This window comes from Synchiropus splendidus, chromosome 5 (assembly GCF_027744825.2).
Source record: "Synchiropus splendidus isolate RoL2022-P1 chromosome 5, RoL_Sspl_1.0, whole genome shotgun sequence".
Taxonomy (NCBI): Eukaryota; Metazoa; Chordata; class Actinopteri; order Syngnathiformes; family Callionymidae; genus Synchiropus; species Synchiropus splendidus.
The window spans coordinates 21,069,100-21,088,304 of NC_071338.1; the positions used below are offsets into that span (position 1 = coordinate 21,069,100).

At 53.1% G+C, this 19,205-nt stretch overlaps 4 non-coding genes and 1 pseudogene across 4 annotated transcripts; all 5 read left to right on the top strand.

Moving 5' to 3' along the window:
• The first annotated feature begins 85 nt into the window (after positions 1 to 85).
• Positions 86 to 204, top strand: LOC128759790 (5S ribosomal RNA). Its single transcript, XR_008414709.1, has one exon. It is a non-coding gene; the product is annotated as a 5S ribosomal RNA (ribosomal RNA).
• Positions 205 to 506: 302 nt separating this feature from the next.
• LOC128759791 (5S ribosomal RNA) lies at positions 507 to 625 on the top strand. Its single transcript, XR_008414710.1, has one exon. It is a non-coding gene; the product is annotated as a 5S ribosomal RNA (ribosomal RNA).
• Positions 626 to 927: 302 nt separating this feature from the next.
• LOC128759793 (5S ribosomal RNA) lies at positions 928 to 1,046 on the top strand. The gene has a single exon (XR_008414712.1). It is a non-coding gene; the product is annotated as a 5S ribosomal RNA (ribosomal RNA).
• A 302-nt stretch (positions 1,047 to 1,348) lies between these two features.
• On the top strand, positions 1,349 to 1,467 carry LOC128759792 (5S ribosomal RNA). Its single transcript, XR_008414711.1, has one exon. It is a non-coding gene; the product is annotated as a 5S ribosomal RNA (ribosomal RNA).
• A 302-nt stretch (positions 1,468 to 1,769) lies between these two features.
• Positions 1,770 to 1,892, top strand: LOC128759804 (5S ribosomal RNA; annotated as a pseudogene).
• The last annotated feature ends 17,313 nt before the right edge of the window (positions 1,893 to 19,205 follow it).

Consider the following 19,205-nt stretch of genomic DNA (forward strand, 5'->3'; position numbering starts at 1 on the left):
CTGGTTAATTTCCTCTGGAATGTTGTCGGGGTACCCGGCCCCTTGTGGGTCAGCTCTAAGAGGCCAAAGTTGGGCAGCAGCTTTCGCTTACGGCCATACCACCCTGAACATGCCCGATCTCGTCTGATCTCGGAAGCCAAGCAGGGTCGGGCCTGGTTAGTACTTGGATGGGAGACCGCCTGGGAATACCAGGTGCTGTAAGCTTTTGCCTCAGTGGACTGCCCCATAAAATTACTTTGCTCTGGCTCCCCTCCACTTTTGCGCTTTGTTTTTCAAACGCGCTTTCCCAGGATGCTTTCGCTTTGCTCTGAGCACATAATGCGTCTTCTTACTCCGCTCGAGAGCCACGTGGAGGAGAGGTCGGCCAAAGTAGAACTGACGGCGGCGTGGAGAGTCAGCGTCCCACTCTGACAATTGCCAGCTGGTTAATTTCCTCTGGAATGTTGTCGGGGTACCCGGCCCCTTGTGGGTCAGCTATAAGAGGCCATAGTTGGGCAGCAGCTTTCGCTTACGGCCATACCACCCTGAACATGCCCGATCTCGTCTGATCTCGGAAGCCAAGCAGGGTCGGGCCTGGTTAGTACTTGGATGGGAGACCGCCTGGGAATACCAGGTGCTGTAAGCTTTTGCCTCAGTGGACTGCCCCGTAAAATTACTTTGCTCTGGCTCCCCTCCACTTTTGCGCTTTGTTTTTCAAACGCGCTTTCCCAGGATGCTTTCGCTTTGCTCTGAGCACATAATGCGTCTTCTTACTCCGCTCGAGAGCCACGTGGAGGAGAGGTCGGCCAAAGTAGAACTGACGGCGGCGTGGAGAGTCAGCGTCCCACTCTGACAATTGCCAGCTGGTTAATTTCCTCTGGAATGTTGTCGGGGTACCCGGCCCCTTGTGGGTCAGCTCTAAGAGGCCAAAGTTGGGCAGCAGCTTTCGCGTACGGCCATACCACCCTGAACATGCCCGATCTCGTCTGATCTCGGAAGCCAAGCAGGGTCGGGCCTGGTTAGTACTTGGATGGGAGACCGCCTGGGAATACCAGGTGCTGTAAGCTTTTGCCTCAGTGGACTGCCCCGTAAAATTACTTTGCTCTGGCTCCCCTCCACTTTTGCGCTTTGTTTTTCAAACGCGCTTTCCCAGGATGCTTTCGCTTTGCTCTGAGCACATAATGCGTCTTCTTACTCCGCTCGAGAGCCACGTGGAGGAGAGGTCGGCCAAAGTAGAACTGACGGCGGCGTGGAGAGTCAGCGTCCCACTCTGACAATTGCCAGCTGGTTAATTTCCTCTGGAATGTTGTCGGGGTACCCGGCCCCTTGTGGGTCAGCTATAAGAGGCCAAAGTTGGGCAGCAGCTTTCGCTTACGGCCATACCACCCTGAACATGCCCGATCTCGTCTGATCTCGGAAGCCAAGCAGGGTCGGGCCTGGTTAGTACTTGGATGGGAGACCGCCTGGGAATACCAGGTGCTGTAAGCTTTTGCCTCAGTGGACTGCCCCGTAAAATTACTTTGCTCTGGCTCCCCTCCACTTTTGCGCTTTGTTTTTCAAACGCGCTTTCCCAGGATGCTTTCGCTTTGCTCTGAGCACATAATGCGTCTTCTTACTCCGCTCGAGAGCCACGTGGAGGAGAGGTCAGCCAAAGTAGAACTGACGGCGGCGTGGAGAGTCAGCGTCCCACTCTGACAATTGCCAGCTGGTTAATTTCCTCTGGAATGTTGTCGGGGTACCCGGCCCCTTGTGGGTCAGCTATAAGAGGCCATAGTTGGGCAGCAGCTTTCGCTTACGGCCATACCACCCTGAACATGCCCGATCTCGTCTGATCTCGGAAGCCAAGCAGGGTCGGGCCTGGTTAGTACTTGGATGGGAGACCGCCTGGGAATGGCCCATGACCCCTGGAGGTCCCTATCCTGGGATCCCGGTATGAGGCCGATCCCGGCTCCTGCGAGATTTTGAGCCTTTTCTCGTTTTTGGTGTCATCTGCTGGTGTGTTGTGACATTACATCAGTTCATCCCAATTCTGCCTTTCCTTATATTTGATTCATATGTCAACCCAATAATGTTGCCATTTGCTTGATGTTCATATGCATGTCGTTTATAAAAGATTCATGAAAAGATTAAAGGATTCATTGTAGTGTGAGATAATTGATTAACTCCAACATGGGTCATTGCATGTGCACTTATTTTGTGACATCTTAAATAAAAACGGAGGAGACCAGAGCATTTTGATTCCACATGTTTATTTTGCAACAACACACAGCAAATAACAGTCTTTTTATTAAGAGCAGACAGAAATAAAGCAAAGTTAAGTGTCCCAAGTGTTTAGAGTCCAAAGTGTCCCAAGGGTGAACCCCATGTCTATCACTGCATGGCATCCTGCAGTTTTTGGTCCACCACACTTTTAAAGTGTTCATAACTTTCGTAAACCACGTCTTGAAAGCCGGGTGTGGTGGATTTTCTGGTGGCGGGACAGAAAGTAAATATTTTTTGGCTGCTTCCCGCCGCTTTGTCCTTCGAAGGCGTGTACCTCTTGCGCTGGCCACCACACTGAGGTACCAGGCAAGCTGCACAGGGCTTCTGTGATTTGTGGGGAAGGACCGCTCTGGCTCTTGGCGCGGGGGCCGGCAGTATAGGCACATAGGCCTTACTGGACGAAGGTCCCGGAAAGGCGATCGACGGCGCCAGCGGTTGGGCTGGAACCACAAGGAGAACCGGCGCTGCGGACACCGCCTGCGGCAAGTGGGTGGCCGCGGCCGGTCTGCCCGCCGCTTCGGTGGGCACGTCTGTCTCCGGGGCGGCTCGTCGCTTCGACTCCAGTTCAGGCGCGGGCTCGTCCAAGCTTAATCTGTAAATCGAACACACAAGAGAACGGGCGTGAGGAACGATTGACAAATGTTTGCTTTCCGTGCTGCAATAAAGAGATGAGACAGCTTACCTCTTTTTCTCACCACTTCTTCTTCCAGTGACATGGTGGGTGTCCTGGTACTGGACCTGCGGCCTGTCAGGCGGTGGCAGCGACGTCTCAAGGGCAGGAGCGTCCGGCAGAGGTTCTTCAGACACCACCGTGCGGTGGGTCTTTGAAACGGGCCTCACCGTGGCCATGAGGTTTGCCCGTTTTTCCTCTTTTCGCAGGAAAGTCGAAATGGACTTTGCATTGACGTGAGGAAGAGGAATTTGGAGTCCGCCCAAAATCGGGTCATCCCTCACCCGGTCTGCAATGCGTTGGTACTGCCCCCTTATGGAGGCAGTGACCTTGGTGGGTGAAGTCATCTTGCTTGTGGCGGGACGATTCCGCAGCATCTTCACCAGCAAGTAGAGGAGACGACCGTCTTCCGTCACCTGCGCCGCCTGCGGGAACCGCATCCAACCGAACTTGGTCTTCTGCGCCGCGCTGCTCTCGGGCGTGTCGGCCCCGAGGCAGCGGCCGAACAGCGTGTAGCCCCACTTCGACTCGTAGCGCTTGACAAAGTTGGCGCTGCTCCGGTCGTGGTCGTGCAGACGGCCGGCCGCCGCCACAATTCTCTGCCTGAGATCCACGGGCACCAGGTGACAGTCGCCGCCGTCCGCCAGTTGGACGAGCAGCACGGCGAGGGCCTCCACCTCCTCGATCCCTGGCAGATGCAGATGGCGGCCTCTCATGAGGACATCCTGAAGAGCGGGTCTGTACTCTTCCTCCTCCTCCACCTGCTCGGCCTTCAAGAGGGTTCCGTGGGTCTGACAGACTCCGTCGAGGGGATCGTCCTCCTCGAGGTCAACACCCTCGTCGGGCGACTCCTCTTCTTCTGACTGCGCGTCGTCTTCCTCCTCATCGCGGGACTGCTCTTCTTCAGCTGCAAATGTGAAAAATTGCGATGAGTTTTGTGTGAACTTTATGCTGCGTCGTGACTGAAAAGGCGCCGTACCTTTCTGGGCGTAGTACGGCTTGGCAGAGAATGCGGTGGACTGGCAGACAGCGTACTCCACGCCAAGAAGCTCTTCCTCATCCGCGGCCCCGTACTCGTCAGGGTAGGGCATGGGAGCGGAAAAGTTGGGCTCCGGGACGTGCTCCTTGCCAAAGAGTATCTCGGCCTGCCGGTTCATCCGTTGGATCTGCCGGGGGTCAGTGCAGGTCGTCTGCCGACCCTGACCCCCAGCCACCCTGAGCGACTCCATCCTGGTGTTCCACTGCACGGCGAACGCGAGCAAGTACACCTGAAACGCATTCAATCAAACCTACTTTCAGCAATGCTCAGTAAAAAAAAGTTTGTTGAATAAAAAAAACGGCTGAACTTTGCTGCGTCTGCTGTGTCTGCGTATCTGCGTGTCTTCTCAGTAACTCACATGGAATGGCATGATCCCGCATCTTTTGGAAGGAATGGCGTTGTTCAGATGTGCATGCAATCCCTCCAACGAGTTGCTCCCTCGCCGGCACCTGTATTTGTTCAGCTGCACGCCGTTCAGCACGACCGTCTTCACGGCAACATACAGCGGAACTCCAGGAGGATCCTGCAAACACAGTTTGTTTGTTTAGATGAAGTCACACGTTTCAGAAATTCTCTGTTTGGGTCTAGCATTACAGACACACGAACACACCTGCATGCATCCAAAATGCCTGCTGGCCGTCAGCCAGTGAGAATCCACCGCCTCCGTGGACTTGAAGAGGTGGATGCCGTCGATATCGAGGCCCGCAGGTCCCTTGAAATCAGCGATGACGGCATCGACCGCAGATGCCGTTTCCTGGAGCAAAACCATGGAACGGCGTCAGTAATCGTCGCATCTGTGTTCTACTTAAAGCGAGCGGCAGGCCCGTCGTACTCACCTCAACTCCACGTGTGATGCGTCGGACGTAGGATCTGATCTGGTGAGGCTTGAGGAACGCCATCATCTCCTGGTCCGAGCACTTGGCGTACAGCTCTGGGGCGCCGTTCCTGACAGCCTGCACCAAGAGCATCATGTCCCCCTTGTTGTAGGCCAGCACAGCTCCCGCCATGGCACTCATGAATGCTCCGTATATAACAGTTGCTGTCTGCATAGATGACTTTCGGCGCTGGTGCGTTGGCGCGCTCGAAGCGCGCCATCAGACCTCTGGCCATCCGAGCGTAGCAGCCCTCTGACTCGGACGCCACCACCACGGTCGTCACGAACTGCCCCCACTCGTTCAGCACGCTCGTGAGGTACTGCATGGTGCCCTGGCCGTCGCCGTAGATCTTCTTGAGAACCTGTGACAAAAGATCACACCGTTTTAATTGCATCGTCCGTCTCCAGAAACAATCCCGGCCCGCGACGTGCGGCCCGGTCGACGCGTGCGTACCTGTCTCGTGCCGTCGATGCAGAGGATTTCTCCGGTCACGCTGAGGATCTGGTTGCGATAGACGGGCATCTTCTCCATCTCCATGATCAGATGCGCGCGCCTCAGAACACGGGCAGAAGGGAGGGGATTCCGAGGGACGGGCGGGGTGTAAGTGCCTGCGGGTTTTAAGTGGGACAGGATGCCAGTCTGCTGCTGAGATCCAGACGTGTGGGCCTCGAACAGCAGCGTCTGGTAGAGGTCGCGCCTCTCCATGTACCACTCGTCGTGGCTCTGCTGCAGGAGTCGCTGCACCTTACTCATCGAAAGGGCGTCGAGTCGGTCGCTCAGCATGGACACGACGGCTCTGTCGACGGCTCGCTTTCCACACAGCACGGCGGGGAAAATGCTCCTGACGGCCGGCGCGAGGTTCATCAGGATCTTCGGACTGTAGGCCAACCAGATGTATGACTGCTGCTGCGATCCGGCGCCCTCTTCCTCCTCGCTGTCATCGTCGTGAGACCTGCTTGCTGACGCCCTCCTGATCTTCTCGCAGTGTTTGCATTTCAGCTTCTCCGTCAAGAGGGTGTAATTTGCCCTCGTGCCGCACACTTGTCTGGCGAAGCTGCCGTATCCTTTCGTCTCCAGGTATTCCCCAGGGGGTGCAGGGCAGTTGGTGTTGGGGCACCGGATCATCGCTTCCATCACACCCACCGGGCGCCAGAAGAAGGCAGGGGTGGTGAAGAAGGACAGCATGTTGGGAAGAGCTCCTCTGACACCTGTGGGAAGTGGGGGAGGGTTGAACTCCATTCTGCGCTTCAAGAGCTTCCTCGTCACAATCTCTCCCCGAACATTCTTATAGCGAGACGCTCTCTCAAACAAACCATACTCCTCATTGGTCTTGAGCCACTGGATGTTAGCCGCCGCTATGCCGGAGGTTTGACCAGATGATGGCGGGTGCTCCCAGTACTTCTGCCAACCTTCCAGAACCACGGCAGCCGAAGAGGATGAGCCTGGTTCCGATGACGGTCCAGGCAGGTTGCGACCGTCATCTGCGGTGAGCTCTCCCAGGGTAACCGGGTGCTGGTGCTGCTTCTGATGTAAAAGGAGCTGCGGCTTGGTGGTGAACAGCTTCCCGCACACATCACAGGCGTTCTCCTTGGGTGCGTGCGCTTTCATGTGGCGAGTCAGGTTGGACTTCTCGGTGAAGCTCTTCTGGCACACTTGGCACACATGCATCTTCCGGTCCATGGTCTTTGCTTCTTGTGATCTGGTGTCATAAAAGAATAAATGTAAAATGAGTTGCTGCTTTCATGTGAATCTAATGCTACGCTAAACATTCATCTCTAATAATGTGAGAAAAAAAAATCAGTGTAAGACAAAGTTTAAAACGTCAGATTTTTACGGTTAAGGTACTTTCAGTTTGTAGTAACCTTGAGAAGTAAGAACTAGTAGCGTTGTAATCAGAATGAAGTATGAAGTAAGGTTTACACAAGTGGGGAGCTTCACTCATTCATTTACATGACAGGAATGTAGGTGTGTCCTGTCGCTGCTTCCCCCGACGACCTATTATGATGGAAATTGAGGGGGGTGCGGGGGAGGGGTTCAATCACGACTCAAAGACAAAGGAACTTTCGATGACCTAGTTTTACTAAAACCCATTTGGACACATACGTTTCATGTGTCCTAATGGTGTTTGGAGCTTTTATTTCAATTCAGTCTCGTTCTTCCCTGCATCTGACAATTACTCAGAAGAAATAACAGACCCACTTTGAACATTACATACAAACAAATAAGCAGAGGAGTAGCTTCAACTCGTAAACAAAACATCTTTGCGCGTCTTTGAGGTAATAACACTGAGGTCATATTTGACGGAGATTTTAGGCTATTTCTTTCCATTTGCGCTGCGCAAAGTAGCGGATTTAAGTTTTAGTGAGCTGCGCAACACAACCAAAGTTCTGTCAGAATGAAACCTAAAGAACACGAGCAAGACGACGTTTCTTTAAGCAGCTTGATATAACAGCCGATTGCAGGGAAAGTCACTCACCTCAGCCAGGGAAATCCAAAATGACGCGCAGCGCAGCGCTCCGACAGTTAAGGGCGAATGGTTGACGGTGATTGGTGGAGGCGTGGTGAACAGAGGCCAACGATTGGCCAGTTGAGCGAGCCGTCGCGCTGCGATTGGTCGGATGAGCCCCATGTTGAGCAGCGAATAGGGACTACCAGGTGCTGTACGCTTTCGCCGGCCCATGACCCCTGGAGGTCCCTATCCTGGGATCCCGGTATGAGGCCGATCCCGGCTCCTGCGAGATTTTGAGCCTTTTCTCGTTTTTGGTGTCATCTGCTGGTGTGTTGTGACATTACATCAGTTCATCCCAATTCTGCCTTTCCTTATATTTGATTCATATGTCAACCCAATAATGTTGCCATTTGCTTGATGTTCATATGCATGTCGTTTATAAAAGATTCATGAAAAGATTAAAGGATTCATTGTAGTGTGAGATAATTGATTAACTCCAACATGGGTCATTGCATGTGCACTTATTTTGTGACATCTTAAATAAAAACGGAGGAGACCAGAGCATTTTGATTCCACATGTTTATTTTGCAACAACACACAGCAAATAACAGTCTTTTTATTAAGAGCAGACAGAAATAAAGCAAAGTTAAGTGTCCCAAGTGTTTAGAGTCCAAAGTGTCCCAAGGGTGAACCCCATGTCTATCACTGCATGGCATCCTGCAGTTTTTGGTCCACCACACTTTTAAAGTGTTCATAACTTTCGTAAACCACGTCTTGAAAGCCGGGTGTGGTGGATTTTCTGGTGGCGGGACAGAAAGTAAATATTTTTTGGCTGCTTCCCGCCGCTTTGTCCTTCGAAGGCGTGTACCTCTTGCGCTGGCCACCACACTGAGGTACCAGGCAAGCTGCACAGGGCTTCTGTGATTTGTGGGGAAGGACCGCTCTGGCTCTTGGCGCGGGGGCCGGCAGTATAGGCACATAGGCCTTACTGGACGAAGGTCCCGGAAAGGCGATCGACGGCGCCAGCGGTTGGGCTGGAACCACAAGGAGAACCGGCGCTGCGGACACCGCCTGCGGCAAGTGGGTGGCCGCGGCCGGTCTGCCCGCCGCTTCGGTGGGCACGTCTGTCTCCGGGGCGGCTCGTCGCTTCGACTCCAGTTCAGGCGCGGGCTCGTCCAAGCTTAATCTGTAAATCGAACACACAAGAGAACGGGCGTGAGGAACGATTGACAAATGTTTGCTTTCCGTGCTGCAATAAAGAGATGAGACAGCTTACCTCTTTTTCTCACCACTTCTTCTTCCAGTGACATGGTGGGTGTCCTGGTACTGGACCTGCGGCCTGTCAGGCGGTGGCAGCGACGTCTCAAGGGCAGGAGCGTCCGGCAGAGGTTCTTCAGACACCACCGTGCGGTGGGTCTTTGAAACGGGCCTCACCGTGGCCATGAGGTTTGCCCGTTTTTCCTCTTTTCGCAGGAAAGTCGAAATGGACTTTGCATTGACGTGAGGAAGAGGAATTTGGAGTCCGCCCAAAATCGGGTCATCCCTCACCCGGTCTGCAATGCGTTGGTACTGCCCCCTTATGGAGGCAGTGACCTTGGTGGGTGAAGTCATCTTGCTTGTGGCGGGACGATTCCGCAGCATCTTCACCAGCAAGTAGAGGAGACGACCGTCTTCCGTCACCTGCGCCGCCTGCGGGAACCGCATCCAACCGAACTTGGTCTTCTGCGCCGCGCTGCTCTCGGGCGTGTCGGCCCCGAGGCAGCGGCCGAACAGCGTGTAGCCCCACTTCGACTCGTAGCGCTTGACAAAGTTGGCGCTGCTCCGGTCGTGGTCGTGCAGACGGCCGGCCGCCGCCACAATTCTCTGCCTGAGATCCACGGGCACCAGGTGACAGTCGCCGCCGTCCGCCAGTTGGACGAGCAGCACGGCGAGGGCCTCCACCTCCTCGATCCCTGGCAGATGCAGATGGCGGCCTCTCATGAGGACATCCTGAAGAGCGGGTCTGTACTCTTCCTCCTCCTCCACCTGCTCGGCCTTCAAGAGGGTTCCGTGGGTCTGACAGACTCCGTCGAGGGGATCGTCCTCCTCGAGGTCAACACCCTCGTCGGGCGACTCCTCTTCTTCTGACTGCGCGTCGTCTTCCTCCTCATCGCGGGACTGCTCTTCTTCAGCTGCAAATGTGAAAAATTGCGATGAGTTTTGTGTGAACTTTATGCTGCGTCGTGACTGAAAAGGCGCCGTACCTTTCTGGGCGTAGTACGGCTTGGCAGAGAATGCGGTGGACTGGCAGACAGCGTACTCCACGCCAAGAAGCTCTTCCTCATCCGCGGCCCCGTACTCGTCAGGGTAGGGCATGGGAGCGGAAAAGTTGGGCTCCGGGACGTGCTCCTTGCCAAAGAGTATCTCGGCCTGCCGGTTCATCCGTTGGATCTGCCGGGGGTCAGTGCAGGTCGTCTGCCGACCCTGACCCCCAGCCACCCTGAGCGACTCCATCCTGGTGTTCCACTGCACGGCGAACGCGAGCAAGTACACCTGAAACGCATTCAATCAAACCTACTTTCAGCAATGCTCAGTAAAAAAAAGTTTGTTGAATAAAAAAAACGGCTGAACTTTGCTGCGTCTGCTGTGTCTGCGTATCTGCGTGTCTTCTCAGTAACTCACATGGAATGGCATGATCCCGCATCTTTTGGAAGGAATGGCGTTGTTCAGATGTGCATGCAATCCCTCCAACGAGTTGCTCCCTCGCCGGCACCTGTATTTGTTCAGCTGCACGCCGTTCAGCACGACCGTCTTCACGGCAACATACAGCGGAACTCCAGGAGGATCCTGCAAACACAGTTTGTTTGTTTAGATGAAGTCACACGTTTCAGAAATTCTCTGTTTGGGTCTAGCATTACAGACACACGAACACACCTGCATGCATCCAAAATGCCTGCTGGCCGTCAGCCAGTGAGAATCCACCGCCTCCGTGGACTTGAAGAGGTGGATGCCGTCGATATCGAGGCCCGCAGGTCCCTTGAAATCAGCGATGACGGCATCGACCGCAGATGCCGTTTCCTGGAGCAAAACCATGGAACGGCGTCAGTAATCGTCGCATCTGTGTTCTACTTAAAGCGAGCGGCAGGCCCGTCGTACTCACCTCAACTCCACGTGTGATGCGTCGGACGTAGGATCTGATCTGGTGAGGCTTGAGGAACGCCATCATCTCCTGGTCCGAGCACTTGGCGTACAGCTCTGGGGCGCCGTTCCTGACAGCCTGCACCAAGAGCATCATGTCCCCCTTGTTGTAGGCCAGCACAGCTCCCGCCATGGCACTCATGAATGCTCCGTATATAACAGTTGCTGTCTGCATAGATGACTTTCGGCGCTGGTGCGTTGGCGCGCTCGAAGCGCGCCATCAGACCTCTGGCCATCCGAGCGTAGCAGCCCTCTGACTCGGACGCCACCACCACGGTCGTCACGAACTGCCCCCACTCGTTCAGCACGCTCGTGAGGTACTGCATGGTGCCCTGGCCGTCGCCGTAGATCTTCTTGAGAACCTGTGACAAAAGATCACACCGTTTTAATTGCATCGTCCGTCTCCAGAAACAATCCCGGCCCGCGACGTGCGGCCCGGTCGACGCGTGCGTACCTGTCTCGTGCCGTCGATGCAGAGGATTTCTCCGGTCACGCTGAGGATCTGGTTGCGATAGACGGGCATCTTCTCCATCTCCATGATCAGATGCGCGCGCCTCAGAACACGGGCAGAAGGGAGGGGATTCCGAGGGACGGGCGGGGTGTAAGTGCCTGCGGGTTTTAAGTGGGACAGGATGCCAGTCTGCTGCTGAGATCCAGACGTGTGGGCCTCGAACAGCAGCGTCTGGTAGAGGTCGCGCCTCTCCATGTACCACTCGTCGTGGCTCTGCTGCAGGAGTCGCTGCACCTTACTCATCGAAAGGGCGTCGAGTCGGTCGCTCAGCATGGACACGACGGCTCTGTCGACGGCTCGCTTTCCACACAGCACGGCGGGGAAAATGCTCCTGACGGCCGGCGCGAGGTTCATCAGGATCTTCGGACTGTAGGCCAACCAGATGTATGACTGCTGCTGCGATCCGGCGCCCTCTTCCTCCTCGCTGTCATCGTCGTGAGACCTGCTTGCTGACGCCCTCCTGATCTTCTCGCAGTGTTTGCATTTCAGCTTCTCCGTCAAGAGGGTGTAATTTGCCCTCGTGCCGCACACTTGTCTGGCGAAGCTGCCGTATCCTTTCGTCTCCAGGTATTCCCCAGGGGGTGCAGGGCAGTTGGTGTTGGGGCACCGGATCATCGCTTCCATCACACCCACCGGGCGCCAGAAGAAGGCAGGGGTGGTGAAGAAGGTCAGCATGTTGGGAAGAGCTCCTCTGACACCTGTGGGAAGTGGGGGAGGGTTGAACTCCATTCTGCGCTTCAAGAGCTTCCTCGTCACAATCTCTCCCCGAACATTCTTATAGCGAGACGCTCTCTCAAACAAACCATACTCCTCATTGGTCTTGAGCCACTGCATGTTAGCCGCCGCTATGCCGGAGGTTTGACCAGATGATGGCGGGTGCTCCCAGTACTTCTGCCAACCTTCCAGAACCACGGCAGCCGAAGAGGATGAGCCTGGTTCCGATGACGGTCCAGGCAGGTTGCGACCGTCATCTGCGGTGAGCTCTCCCAGGGTAACCGGGTGCTGGTGCTGCTTCTGATGTAAAAGGAGCTGCGGCTTGGTGGTGAACAGCTTCCCGCACACATCACAGGCGTTCTCCTTGGGTGCGTGCGCTTTCATGTGGCGAGTCAGGTTGGACTTCTCGGTGAAGCTCTTCTGGCACACTTGGCACACATGCATCTTCCGGTCCATGGTCTTTGCTTCTTGTGATCTGGTGTCATAAAAGAATAAATGTAAAATGAGTTGCTGCTTTCATGTGAATCTAATGCTACGCTAAACATTCATCTCTAATAATGTGAGAAAAAAAAATCAGTGTAAGACAAAGTTTAAAACGTCAGATTTTTACGGTTAAGGTACTTTCAGTTTGTAGTAACCTTGAGAAGTAAGAACTAGTAGCGTTGTAATCAGAATGAAGTATGAAGTAAGGTTTACACAAGTGGGGAGCTTCACTCATTCATTTACATGACAGGAATGTAGGTGTGTCCTGTCGCTGCTTCCCCCGACGACCTATTATGATGGAAATTGAGGGGGGTGCGGGGGAGGGGTTCAATCACGACTCAAAGACAAAGGAACTTTCGATGACCTAGTTTTACTAAAACCCATTTGGACACATACGTTTCATGTGTCCTAATGGTGTTTTGAGCTTTTATTTCAATTCAGTCTCGTTCTTCCCTGCATCTGACAATTACTCAGAAGAAATAACAGACCCACTTTGAACATTACATACAAACAAATAAGCAGAGGAGTAGCTTCAACTCGTAAACAAAACATCTTTGCGCGTCTTTGAGGTAATAACACTGAGGTCATATTTGACGGAGATTTTAGGCTATTTCTTTCCATTTGCGCTGCGCAAAGTAGCGGATTTAAGTTTTAGTGAGCTGCGCAACACAACCAAAGTTCTGTCAGAATGAAACCTAAAGAACACGAGCAAGACGACGTTTCTTTAAGCAGCTTGATATAACAGCCGATTGCAGGGAAAGTCACTCACCTCAGCCAGGGAAATCCAAAATGACGCGCAGCGCAGCGCTCCGACAGTTAAGGGCGAATGGTTGACGGTGATTGGTGGAGGCGTGGTGAACAGAGGCCAACGATTGGCCAGTTGAGCGAGCCGTCGCGCTGCGATTGGTCGGATGAGCCCCATGTTGAGCAGCGAATAGGGACTACCAGGTGCTGTACGCTTTCGCCGGCCCATGACCCCTGGAGGTCCCTATCCTGGGATCCCGGGATGAGGCCGATCCCGGCTCCTGCGAGATTTTGAGCCTTTTCTCGTTTTTGGTGTCATCTGCTGGTATGTTGTGACATTACATCAGTTCATCCCAATTCTGCCTTTCCTTATATTTGATTCATATGTCAACCCAATAATGTTGCCATTTAGTTGATGTTCATATGCATGTCGTTTATAAAAGATTCATGAAAAGATTAAAGGATTCATTGTAGTGTGAGATAATTGTTTAACTCCAACATGGGTCATTGCATGTGCACTTATTTGGTGACATCTTAAATAAAAACGGAGGAGACCAGAGCATTTTGATTCAACATGTTTATTTTGCAACAACACACAGCAAATAACAGTTTTTTTTATTAAGAGCAGGCAGAAATAAAGCAAAGATAAGTGTTTAGAGTCCAAAGTGTCCCAAGTGTTTGGAGTGTTCCAAGGGTGAACCCCATGTCTATCACTGCATGGCATCCTGCAGTTTTTGGTCCACCACACTTTTAAAGTGTTCATAACTTTCGTAAACCACGTCTTGAAAGCCGGGTGTGGTGGATTTTCTGGTGGCGGGACAGAAAGTAAATATTTTTTGGCTGCTTCCCGCCGCTTTGTCCTTCGAAGGCGTGTACCTCTTGCGCTGGCCACCACACTGAGGTACCAGGCAAGCTGCACAGGGCTTCTGTGATTTGTGGGGAAGGACCGCTCTGGCTCTTGGCGCGGGGGCCGGCAGTATAGGCACATAGGCCTTACTGGACGAAGGTCCCGGAAAGGCGATCGACGGCGCCAGCGGTTGGGCTGGAACCACAAGGAGAATCGGCGCTGCGGACACCACCTGCGGCAAGTGGGTGGCCGCGGCTGGCCTGGTCATGTCGGTTTCCGGGGCGGCTCGTCGCTTCGACTCCAGTTCAGGCGCGGCCTCGTCCAAGCTTAATCTGCAAATTGAACACACAAGAGAATGGGCATGAGGACGATTGACAAATCTTTGCTTTTCGTGCTACATTAAAGTGATGAGACAGCTTACCTCTTTTTCTCACCACTTCTTCTTCCAGTGACATGGTGGGTGTCCTGGTACTGGACCTGCGCCCTGTCAGGCGGTGGCAGCGGCATCTGAAGGGCAGGAGCGTCCGGCAGAGGTTCTTCAGTCTTTGAAACAGGCCTCGCCGTGGCCATGAGGTTTGCCCGTTTTTCCTCTTTCCTCTGGCAAGTTGAAATGGACTTGGCATTGATGTGCGGAAGAGCAATTTGGAGTCCATTGGGGCCAGCGGCGCCGTACTCTTCCTCCTCCTCCATCTGCTCAGTCTTCAAGAGGATTCCGTGGGTCTGACAGACTCCGTCGATGGGATCCTCCTCCGCCAGGTCAACACCCTCGACGGGCGGCTCCTCTTCTTCAGACTTTGTCTCATCTTCCTCATCCACACGAGATTGCTCTTCTTCAGCTGCAAATGTGAAAAGTGTGATGAGTTACATTTAATCTTTGTGATTTTTGATTTACTTCGGAGTTTTGTCTGAACTTTATGCTGTATCATTTATGCAAAGGCACCATACCTTTCTGGGCGTAGTAAGGTTTGGCAGAAAATGCAGTGGACTGGCAGACAGCGTACTCCACACCAAGAAGCTCTTCCTCATCTGCGGCCCCGTACTCGTCAGGGTGGGGGATGGGAGCGGAAAAGTCGGGCTCCAGGACGTGCTCCTTGCCAAAGAGTATCTCAGCCTGCCGGTTCATCCGTTGGATCTGCCGGGGGTCAGTGCAGGTCGTCTGCCGACCCTGACCCCCAGCCACCCTGAGTGACTCCATCCTGGTGTTCCACTGCACGGCGAACGCGAGCAAGTACACCTGAAACGCATTCAATCAAACATACTTTCACTAATGTTCAGTCATTTTTTTTAAAAATAACTTTTGTCAAAAAAAATTGAACTTTGCTGTGTCCTATGCTTTTCAGTAACTCACCTGGAATGGCATGATCCCACATCTTTGGGAAGGAATGGCATTCTTCAGATGTGCATGCAATCCCTCCAACGAGTGGCTACCTCGCCGGCACCTGTATTTGTTCAGCTGCACGCCGTTCAGCACGACCGTCTTCACGGTAACATACAGCGGAACTCCAGGAGGATCCTGCAAACACAGTTTGTTTGTTTAGATGAAGTCACACGTTTCAGAAATTCTCTGTTTGGGTCTAGCATTACAGACACACGAACTCACCTGCATGCATCCAAAATGCCTGCTGGCCGTCAGCCAGTGAGAATCCACTGCCTCTGTGGACTTGAAGAGGTGGATGCCGTCGATATCGAGGCCCGCTGGTCCCTTAAAATCAGCAATGACGGCATCGACAGCTGATGCGGTGTCCTGGAGCAAAACCATGGCGCAGTGTGTCAGTTATCATTGCTTCTGTGGTTTACGCGACAGGCTTGTCGTACTCACCCCAACTCCACGTGTGACGCGTCGGACGTAGGATCTGATCTGGTGAGGCTTGAGGAACGCGACCATCTCTTCGTCGGAGCACTTGCCGTACAGCTCTGGGGCGCCGTTCCTCACAGCCTGCACCAAGAGCATCATGTCCTCCTTGTTGTAGGCCAGCACAGCTCCCGCCATGGCACTCATGAATGCTCCGTATTTGGCGTGGCTCTGTTTGATGACAACAGCGTCCCAGCGGTGCAACCAGTGCCGGATGTCCAGTCTCACCACAGTCCCCCTCTGCACCCAGTCGCTGAACAGGGTCTCAAAGAACGCCGAGCCGCTGGCACTGCAATGACATCAGCGTAAGTATACAGGTGACGTTATGTGACACGCTCTTAGAAAAATGGCAGCGATGTAATGAAAATGCTGTTTGGCGTACCGACAACAGTTGTTGGCTGCGTAGATGACTTTCGGTGCAGGAGCGTTGGCGCGCTCGAACCGCGCCATCAGACCTCTGGCCATCCGAGCGTAGCAGCCCTCTGACTCGGACGCCACCACCACGGTCGTCACGAACTGACCCCACTCGTTCAGCACGCTCGTGAGGTGCTGCATGGTGCCCCGGCCGTCGCCGTAGATCTTCTTGAGAACCTGTGACAAAAGATCACACCTTTTTAATTGCATCATCTGTCTCCAGAAACAATCCCGGCCTGCAACATACGGCCCGGTCGACGCATACGTACCTGTCTTGTGCCGTCGATGCAGAGGATTTCTCCGGTCACGCTGAGGATGTGGTTGCGATAGACGGGCATCTTCTCCATCTCCATGATCAGATGCGCACGCCTCAGAACACGGGCAGAAGGGAGAGGAGTCCGAGGGACGGGCGGGGTGTAAGTGCCTGCGGGTTTCAAGTAGGCCAGGACGCCAGTCTGCTGCTGAGATCCAGACATGTGGGCGTCGTACAGCAGCGTCTGGTAGAGGTCGCGCCTCTCCATGTACCACTCGTCGTGGCTCTGCTGCAGGAGCCGCTGCACCTGACTCATGGAAAGAGCGTTGAGTCGGTCGCTCAGCATGGACACAACAGCTTTGTCGACGGCTCGCTTTCCACACAATATGGCAGGGAAAATGCTTCTGACAGCCGGCGCGAGGTTCATCAGGATCTTCGGACTGTAGGCCAACCAGATGTATGACTGCTGCTGCGATCCGGCGCCCTCTTCCTCCTCGCTGTCATCGTCGTGAGACCTGCTTGCTGACGCCCTCCTGATCTTCTCGCAGTGTTTGCATTTCAGCTTCTCCGTCAAGAGGGTGTAATTTGCCCTCGTGCCGCACACTTGTCTGGCGAAGCTGCCGTATCCTTTCGTCTCCAGGTATTCCCCAGGGGGTGCAGGGCAGTTGGTGTTGGGGCACCGGATCATCGCTTCCATCACACCCACCGGGCGCCAGAAGAAGGCAGGGGTGGTGAAGAAGGACAGCATGTTGGGAAGAGCTCCTCTGACACCTGTGGGAAGTGGGGGAGGGTTGAACTCCATTCTGCGCTTCAAGAGCTTCCTCGTCACAATCTCTCCCCGAACATTCTTATAGCGAGACGCTCTCTCAAACAAACCATACTCCTCATTGGTCTTGAGCCACTGGATGTTAGCCGCCGCTATGCCGGAGGTTTGACCAGATGATGGCGGGTGCTCCCAGTACTTCTGCCAACCTTCCAGAACCACGGCAGCCGAAGAGGATGAGCCTGGTTCCGATGACGGTCCAGGCAGGTTGCGACCGTCATCTGCGGTGAGCTCTCCCAGGGTAACCTGGTGCTGGTGCTGCTTCTGATGTAAAAGGAGCTGCGGCTTGGTGGTGAACAGCTTCCCGCACACATCACAGGCGTTCTCCTTGGGTGCGTGCGCTTTCATGTGGCGAGTCAGGTTGGACTTCTCGGTGAAGCTCTTCTGGCACACTTGGCACACATGCATCTTCCGGTCCATGGTCTTTGCTTCTTGTGATCTGGTGTCATAAAAGAATAAATGTAAAATGAGTTGCTGCTTTCATGTGAATCTAATGCTACGCTAAACATTCATCTCTAATAATGTGAGAAAAAAAAATCAGTGTAAGACAAAGTTTAAAACGTCAGATTTTTACGGTTAAGGTACTTTCAGTTTGTAGTAACCTTGAGAAGTAAGAACTAGTAGCGTTGTAATCAGAATGAAGTATGAAGTAAGGTTTACACAAGTGGGGAGCTTCACTCATTCATTTACATGACAGGAATGTAGGTGTGTCCTGTCGCTGCTTCCCCCGACGACCTATTATGATGGAAATTGAGGGGGGTGCGGGGGAGGGGTTCAATCACGACTCAAAGACAAAGGAACTTTCGATGACCTAGTTTTACTAAAACTCATTTGGACACATACGTTTCATGTGTCCTAATGGTGTTTGGAGCTTTTATTTCAATTCAGTCTCGTTCTTCCCTGTATCTGACAATTACTCAGAAGAAATAACAGACCCACTTTGAACATTACATACAAACAAATAAGCAGAGGAGTAGCTTCAACTCGTAAACAAAACATCTTTGCGCGTCTTTGAGGTAATAACACTGAGGTCATATTTGACGGAGATTTTAGGCTATTTCTTTCCATTTGCGCTGCGCAAAGTAGCGGATTTAAGTTTTAGTGAGCTGCGCAACACAACCAAAGTTCTGTCAGAATGAAACCTAAAGAACACGAGCAAGACGACGTTTCTTTAAGCAGCTTGATATAACAGCCGATTGCAGGGAAAGTCACTCACCTCAGCCAGGGAAATCCAAAATGACGCGCAGCGCAGCGCTCCGACAGTTAAGGGCGAATGGTTGACGGTGATTGGTGGAGGCGTGGTGAACAGAGGCCAACGATTGGCCAGTTGAGCGAGCCGTCGCGCTGCGATTGGTCGGATGAGCCCCATGTTGAGCAGCGAATAGGGACTACCAGGTGCTGTACGCTTTCGCCGGCCCATGACCCCTGGAGGTCCCTATCCTGGGATCCCGGGATGAGGCCGATCCCGGCTCCTGCGAGATTTTGAGCCTTTTCTCGTTTTTGGTGTCATCTGCTGGTGTGTTGTGACATTACATCAGTTCATCCCAATTCTGCCTTTCCTTATATTTGATTCATATGTCAACCCAATAATGTTGCCATTTACTTGATGTTCATATGCATGTCGTTTATAAAAGATTCATGAAAAGATTAAAGGATTCATTGTAGTGTGAGATAATTGATTAACTCCAACATGGGTCATTGCATGTGCACTTATTTTGTGACATCTTAAATAAAAACGGAGGAGACCAGAGCATTTTGATTCCACATGTTTATTTTGCAACAACACACAGCAAATAACAGTCTTTTTATTAAGAGCAGACAGAAATAAAGCAAAGTTAAGTGTCCCAAGTGTTTAGAGTCCAAAGTGTCCCAAGTGTTTGGAGTGTTCCAAGGGTGAACCCCATGTCTATCACTGCATGGCATCCTGCAGTTTTTGGTCCACCACACTTTTAAAGTGTTCATAACTTTCGTAAACCACGTCTTGAAAGCCGGGTGTGGTGGATTTTCTGGTGGCGGGACAGAAAGTAAATATTTTTTGGCTGCTTCCCGCCGCTTTGTCCTTCGAAGGCGTGTACCTCTTGCGCTGGCCACCACACTGAGGTACCAGGCAAGC